The following is an 8273-nucleotide window of genomic DNA, read 5'->3' on the forward strand; positions in this document are numbered from 1 at the left end:
AGAGTTGCAAATTCATTTTTCTTTTTCTTTTTTTCATTTCTATTATGGAAGTCAAAATTCAATAAAAAAAAAAATAATAAATAAAAAAACTATATATTAAAAAAACTATAGAGAAGTTGGACAGTGGACCGTGCCACTAAAAACAAACAAAACTTGAAAAAATCAATCGAAAAAAATACATGAAAAAGAACCATAAAAAAATGAACTTGAAAAGGCAAAGGTATTCTAGTTCTTACAAGTGCTTTCACTGTTGGTTGCTAACTTGCTGAGCAATTGAGTTGCGGTCTGAGAGTCAATTGATGCGCTTCCTATTCTATTTGCAATATCAGTTTTTCTACAGATTAAAAAACAACCTTAACAGTCTCTACCTACAGTGCAATGGGCATAGATTAAATGATACATGCACATGACTCAAGTTGCTCCCTCTGGTTCTAGTGGTGGTTTGGTTCTCTCTTGGCGTCCTGGAGTGGACCTTGAATGTTTTGTTTCAAACAAGAACAACATTTCAGCTTGGTGCTTTTCTGATCCTCCTAATTCTCCTTGGATTCTCTCTTGTGTGTATGGTCCTCTTGATAGAAGGGACAGATTGGCTTTTTGGGACTCTTTTGCCTCTGTTGGTAATCTTTTTGAAGCCTCTTGGCTTTGTATAGGAGACTTAAACTCAATTTTGGATCAATCTGAGAAGCTTGGTGGGAGACCTGTGGCAAGCTCTTCCCACTGCCCTTTTAGAAGCTTCATTGAACGTTTTGGAATGATTGATTTAGGATTTGCTGGAAATCCTTTTACTTGGTGCAATAATAGACAAGGCTTGGATACTATTAAAGAAAGGTTGGATAGAGGTTTGGCTTCTCCAAATTGGGTTCATCTTCACCCTGAATACTTCTTACTACATCTCCCTGCTCTAAACTCTGACCATAACCCCATTTCTCTTAATACCAACTACTCTTCTTGCTTCTTGCCTAGGCCTTTTAGGTTTGAGGAATTTTGGACCAAAAACAGTTCTTGTGGTCAAACTATAGAAGCTGCTTGGCAGAAAATTGTTCCTGGAATCCCTGCCACTTGCCTTCCTAAGAAACTCAAAAACACCAAATCTGCCTTGCTAAAATGGAACTCTCAACATTTTGGTAATATTCATAAGAAGATTAAGGCCACTCTTCTTCTCTTAGACACAGTCCAACAATCCCCTCCCTCTCCCTCCTCTTTTGATAAGGAAATAAGTTTGAAGTTGGATTTGGAGAATCTCCTAAGCAAGGAAGAGATCCTATGGCGCTCAAAATCCAAAGAAAGTTGGTTGACTTGTAAGGACCTTAACACCAAGTATTTCCACACTTCCACTCTCATCAGAAGAAGATCTAATGCAGTGAACTTTCTCAAGTTGGGTCCAGGAAATTGGGTTTCCTCTAGAGCTGAAATTGGTGGACATTTCACAGCTCACTTCTCCAGTCTGTTCACTTCTTCAAACTCTCCCATTGAGGCTGAAATGCTGGACTTATTCTCTCCTATTATCACTGAGGAGGAGAATGTTACCTTATGCTCCATTCCTTATGAGGAAGAGGTTTTTGAAGCTTTAGCAAGTCTTGGCTCTACCAAAGCCCCTGGACCAGATGGTTTTACTGCTCTATTCTACAAGAAATACTGGTGTCATGTCAAAGTGGATGTTCTGAATTGCATTTGGAATTTCTTTAAGAACAATTTTTTGATGAGGGATCAGAATCATACTTTTCTAGCTTTGGTTCCTAAACTTAGTGGCTCTCACACTGCTCACCAATTCAGACCTATAAGCCTTTGCAACATTGTCTACAAGATCATTTCTAAAATCATGGCTAACAGATTGAAAATCTTTCTTCCTAGAATAATATCTCCTCTTCAGTCAGCTTTTGTTCCAAAAAGGAATATTCAAGACAACACGATCCTGGCCCATGAGCTTCTTCATTCTTTCAAATCCAAGAGAGGCAAAGGGGGTTACATGTTCCTCAAGATGGACATGGAGAAGGCTTTTGATAGAATGGAATGGACTTTTCTCTTGTCTATAATGGAAAAACTGGGATTCAGCCCCATTTGGATCTCCTGGGTCAGAATCTGCATCTCCTCTTCCTCCTTCTCTATTTTGTTGAATGGTAGTCCTTTTGGTTTATTCTCCCCTGAGAGAGGGTTGAGACAAGGAGACCCCCTCTCTCCTTTTCTTTTTATTCTGGGTTCTGAAGTCTTCTCCAGACTTATGTTCAAAGAGGAAAAGAATGGTTTTCTTAAAGGCCTTCGGATAGCAAGGAACTGCACTGATATTCATCATCTTTTATTTGCTGATGACTTACTCATTTTTGGGAAAGCTACTGTGTCTGAAGCTACTTGCATCAAATCTTGTCTGGATAAGTATTGTAGATGGTCTGGTCAGTCCATCAATGCTGCAAAATCCTCCACTCGTTTCAGTAAAAACACCAATCCCTGCACTTCAGAAGCTATCTCCAATATTATTCCTTACCCCTCCAACCCTTCTAGCTCTCTTTATCTTGGTTTACCAATTCTGATGGGGAACTCAAAGAAAAGAGCCTTTCAAGGTTTTATTGACAAGGTTCTTGGAAGAGTTGAAGGTTGGAGAGCCAAAACTTTATCTCAAGCTGGCAGATTAGTTCTCATTAAGTCAGTTGCTGCTGCACTTCCCTCTTATGCCATGAGCACTTTCTTGCTTCCTAAAAGCTTTTGCTCTGATCTTGATAAGATTTTCAAAAATTTTTGGTGGGGTTTCCCAGCAAAAAAGTCTAAAAACCTGACTTTGAAGGCTTGGGACTCTATTTGCCTTCCAAAGGTTTTAGGTGGTTTAGGCATCAGGAAAATGAGAGAAGTTAACTTGGCTCTTATCTCCAAGTTAGGCTGGAAACTTCACTCTAATGCAGATTCTTTATGGGTTTCTCACTTGCGAGGTAAGTATCTTCACTCTAGCTCTTTTCTCTCCCCCTCATCCATTTCTTCCTCATCATGGTTATGGAAAGGCATCCTGAAAACTCGTTCTTTTATCTCCAAAGGTGCCTGTAACAGAATCCATAGCTCCTCCTCTCTCCCTATTTGGAGCTCCTCTTGGATTCCTACCATTCCATCTTTCATTCCTTCCCCCTCTCCTCTTTTGCTTAGGCCCCTTCCCAATCTTCTAGTTTCTGATCTTTTCTGTCATGATCCCACTTCCACTGCTTATTCTTGGAACTATCCTCTTCTCCACTCTCTTTTTGATTCTGTTAGTATTAAGGAAATTGTTAAAATCAACTTTTCCTCTCCCTCTTCTGATAAACTTCTCTGGACCCCCTCTGCAAATGGCTGTTTTTCAACTAAATCTGCATATAATCTCATCAGTAGCCAGAGATTTTCTACTGAAAACTCCCCTCTTTCTCCAGCTCAATGGAAGCTTCTCTGGAATCTCAATCTTAATGATAGATTGAAACTTTTCCTTTGGAAAATTGCTTGGGATATTGTCCCCTCCAAGATTAGGTTAAACTCTGTTTTCCCCATTCCCCCTGCTACCTTAGTTTGCCCCTTATGCAATGTGGAAGAGGACTCCCTCTCTCACCTCTTCTTCAGTTGCTTTTTTGCTAGAATATCTTGGAGATCCTCTCCTTGGCCTCTAGACTCGTTGATAATGGTGTTTTCCCTGAAGCCTCCAAGCTGGCTGCAAACATCAACCGTGTCTCCTTGGAACATTTAGCAGCCTGGACTTCAAAGTCACATCCAATCAAAGAGCTATGGTCTCCTCCTCCTACAGATTACTTCAAGATAAATTTTGATACAGCCATCAGAGATAACTTCTCTACTCAAGCAGCTGTTTGCAGAAACTCCAAAGGCCAGATCATCAAAATCCTCTCCCAAGTTAGGCCCACTTGTAGTCCTTCGTATGGAGAAGCTCAAGCAGCCCTCTTGGCTGGTTCCCTGGCAGCTTCCATGCACCTTGATAAGTTCATTCTAGAAGGGGACTCCTCTATTGTTATTTTATCTTTACAGAATCCATCTAATGTATTGGATTGGCATCTTGAACATGTAATCTTTGAAACTTTATCTATTTTTCCAGCCTCCTGTATTTGGAAGGCCAGAAAAGTTAACAGAAGTGCGAACTTCTGCGCCCATCATGTGGCATATAGGGCCGCGGCAAGAGTTTTCTCGGGTTGCATTCCCTCCTTATTCTCCCCTCCCCTCTCTATTCCCATATGTAGTGGAAAAGATCCACCCCCTTCTTGTCCCTCTTTGTGAGGGTTTGTGTTCTGTTGGCTCCTTTCTATAAAGTGGTTTGTTACAAAAAAAAAAAAAAGTTTTTTTTTTTTTTTAAATACATCGTACTGGGCATAGCCTCATAGATTAGTTCTTACCTTTCAATCTATTAGGGTTTTTTTTTTTTCATTAAAAAAATAAAAAAATAAAAAAGAGAGAGAAAGTAATGAGTGGACTTTTGTGAGTCTTTTAATGTGGGGCCTAGGTTTTTTTTTTTTTTTTTTTTTTGCACCGTAAGGGCCTTGCCTCTAACTAATACAAAATCTCCTTACAATTTTGGTTTTTTTTCCCTTTTTTAATATGTTGTGGGGACATAGCCACTGGCCATAATGTGGCTCACCACCGATCACTGCCATTACATCAAGGCCACCTCCACTGCCATCTATGCATTTTATAGAATAATTAGGTGGTTGGCTTTTTGAATTTTGTAGTACTGCAATGTTAGGTGCTCTTTTGATGTTATTTTAGTGCTCTCCTAGTCTTAGATGAATATTATTTATAAATACCAAAAAAGAAAGTTGCATTAATTTCTCTCACTTGGTATTTATAAAATAATATCCGTGTAGGTAAGTATGAACCTGACCTTCACGCAGCGGGTATTGAGCCATCAGTTGCCGGATAAATTCAAGGTCCCAACTGTTGCCCTTTACAATGGGACTGCTGACCACTTGGAACACCTCAAGTAATTCCGCTCTAACATCGCTCTCTGTGGGATACCGGACGAGATCGCCTGTCGAGCATTCCCCTTAACTCTGACAAGCTCTGCGAGTGGTTCACCAATCTCCCTCCGAACTCCATAGACAATTTCACGAACCTCACCAGGCACTTCCTGACTCAATTCATGTCCACACACAGGCAAAAGATGTCCGTGGCCTACCTCATGACGGTGGAGCAAAAAGACTCAGAATCCTTAAAAGATTATGTGGAGTGTTTCAAGAAGGAAAGACTTGGGGTCGCGATAGCTCTTGGGAACTTGGTGTTGATGGCCCTCTTGAATGGAATTCATCCTCAAAGCCCCCTAGCTTTGGAGGTGGCGCGCAGGCCCCCTACAGATCTCTAGGAGTTTATGGAAAAAGCTGCCGAATTCATAAATGGAGAAGAGACCATACGGGCTTTAACGGTCGCGAGGGGGACTGCAGCAGAAGCCCCCATAAAAGAAACCCCCAAGGTCAGTGCGCCACAAAAGAAGGGACCGTTTAGCAAGAAAGGTGAGAAGGGAAAGCCGATCACTCAGCGGAAGCTCAACCTCACCCCGCTAAACGCCAGTTTAATCGAAGTGTTGCGCGAAGTCAATGCAATCCCAGAAGCGAGGCGACCCCTGCCGATGTGTGCCCCTGCAGACAAGCGTAGCATGAACAAGTATTGCGAGTATCACTGAGACCATGGCCATGACACCGAGGATTGCATCTCGCTAAAAATGGAGGTGGAGAGACTCATTAAGAATGGGAAGCTCACCAGGTTCGTGGCAGGCTAGCCATAGGTCCCGCCACTCACGATTGAGCCTCGCCACCAGGAAGAAAGAAGGCCCAGGCCGCAGATTTGCGGCCATGAGGGGGGAGTTCAAAGATACAGAGGTGGCCATGAGGGAGAGCAATACGCGAGAGAGCAGGATATTGTCCGCAGTCCATGCAAGGACGGGGGCAGGGAACGCCAAAGATAGGAAAACAATGACAACGACGAGAAGGACTCAAAGGAAGAAAGGCCCCTTGTTGCCCGAAACAAAAATGGTCGCCAAGACAGAATGCGGAGAGGGCGGCCCGAAAACCGCATCGTCATCCACAACAGGGCGATAAGCGAGATAGACACCATTGTCAGGGGGTTCACAGGAGGAGGAGAGTCCAGTTCGGCGCGGAGAAGCCACGCGAGGAGGCTCACTTCAAGGGAAGTCTTGTCTGCAGCTAGGCCATCCAAGGCCCAGAGAAGGGAGTCTCAGCCGATTATCTTCACGGATGACGATCTCCATGGGATTGTGTCCCCCACGACGACGCCCTAGTGGTAACTCTTCTCATTTCCAATTATAATGTTCATAAAATCCTTATCGATACAGGCAGCTCCGCAGATATCCTGTACACGAGATCTTTCAAAAGGATGACCATTGACAAGGGCAGAATATTGTCGATGATAGTCCCCTTAGTGGGGTTCAGTGGAGAAAGAGTATGCCCTGTCGGAGCGATTACGCTCCTACACATCGTCGGGTACAAGCAGACCCAGGCCACTGTCATGACTGATTTCATCATCATTGACAAGCTGTATGCCTATAATGCCATCATTGGGAGACCCACATTGAATGCATTAAAGGCTGTAGTGTCGACCTTTCAACTAGTTATGAAGTTCCCAACGAAGTCAGGAATATGAGCAGTTAGGGGCGACCAAGAGGCGGCACGCGTTTGCTATAACGCCATTTTGAAGGAACCTCGCTTGAAAAAGACACTCAATGTCGCAGTGGAGGTATACGACGAGCACAAGCTATTTCGGGGCGAACCCGTAGAAGACTTGGTAGAGGTATAGTCTCGCAATTGTCGGGCGAGGCCAAAGCTAGTCTGGCACTGTTCCTGCAAAAGAACTTGGATGTGTTTGCGTAGACACATCAGGACATGCTGGGGGTCAACCCTACTATGATTACTCACAGGTTGAATATGGACCCCACTGCCAAGCCCGTGAAGTAGAAGTCATTGCCCTAGAGCGTAGCAAGGCCATAGCAACGGAAGTAAGCAAGCTCAAGCAGGCGAAATTCATTAGGGATGTCCAGTTCCCCACGTGGGTGTCCAACGTCGTCATGATTAAGAAGCACAACGGAAGATGAAGAATGTGTGTAGATTTTACGAATCTGAACAAAGTTTGTCCCAAAGATAGCTTCTCGCTACCCCGAATAGATCTGCTTGTAGACTCAACCGCAGGCCATGAATCACTCAGCTTCCTTGATGCCTTCTCGAGGTATAACCAGATACAGATGGATAACTTAGACGAAGAAAAGACAACTTTCATCACAGATCGCGGATTGTACTACTACAAGTTCATGCCATTTGGGCTAAAGAATGCCGGGGCCACCTACCAAAGATTGATGAACCACATGTTTAGGGACCAAATAGGGAAGAATGTCGAAGTGTATATGGACGATATGCTAGTTAAAAGCAAGCAGGCGACCCACCATGTGGAAGACCTCGAAGAAACCTTCCAAACCCTGAGGCAGTAATGTATGAAGTTGAACCCAGCTAGGTGTGCCTTCTGGGTCTCCGCCGGGAAGTTCCTTGGGTTCATGGTGTCCCAGAGGGGAATCAAAGCGAACCCAGAGAAGATCCAGGCAATATTAGATATGCAACCTCCGGCTAACACGAAGTAGCTTCAGCAACTTACAAGCTGTGTCACGGCTCTAAATAGGTTTGTGTCAAAAGCAATTGACAAGTACCTAGCTTTCTTCAAGATTCTGCGAAAGGCTATTCTTTAGGGGAAAGAGTGTGATGAAGCCTTCAAGTAGTTGAAGAAGTATCTGTCGAACCCACCACTCCTGAGTAGGCCACAGGAGGGGGAGCCACTCTCCCATTACCTAGCAATTTCACCATCGGCAGTTAGTTCTACCCTCACCAGAGAGGATTCAGGGGTACAACGGCTCGTGTATTACACCAGCAAAGCCCTCAAAGGAGCAGAGACCAGGTACTCGCGGCCGAAATAGCTAGCGTTCGCTGGTTATGGCCGCCCAAAGATTGCGACCTTACTTCCAGGCCCACACTGTCCGGGTCCTAACGGACTACCCCCTCAAGCAGATTCTGCAAAAACCCGACACCTCGGGTCGCCTAGTCAAGTGGGCAATAGAATTGGGCGAGTTCCCTTCTTAGACCCGCGTTAAAAGGACAGGCACTGGCAGACTTTGTGGCGGAGTTCACAAGAGTTCCACAGGAGGAAAGAAGTTGGTCGGAAGGACCATAGGTTGTCTATGTTGATGATTCGGCGAAGAAGAGAAGTAGCGGGGCAAAAGTCGTACTCCAACCCCTAGTGGGCCCAGAGCTCAAATATGTCATCAAAATGGG

The sequence above is a fragment of the Corylus avellana genome, chromosome ca9, assembly GCF_901000735.1.
Source record: "Corylus avellana chromosome ca9, CavTom2PMs-1.0".
Taxonomy (NCBI): Eukaryota; Viridiplantae; Streptophyta; class Magnoliopsida; order Fagales; family Betulaceae; genus Corylus; species Corylus avellana.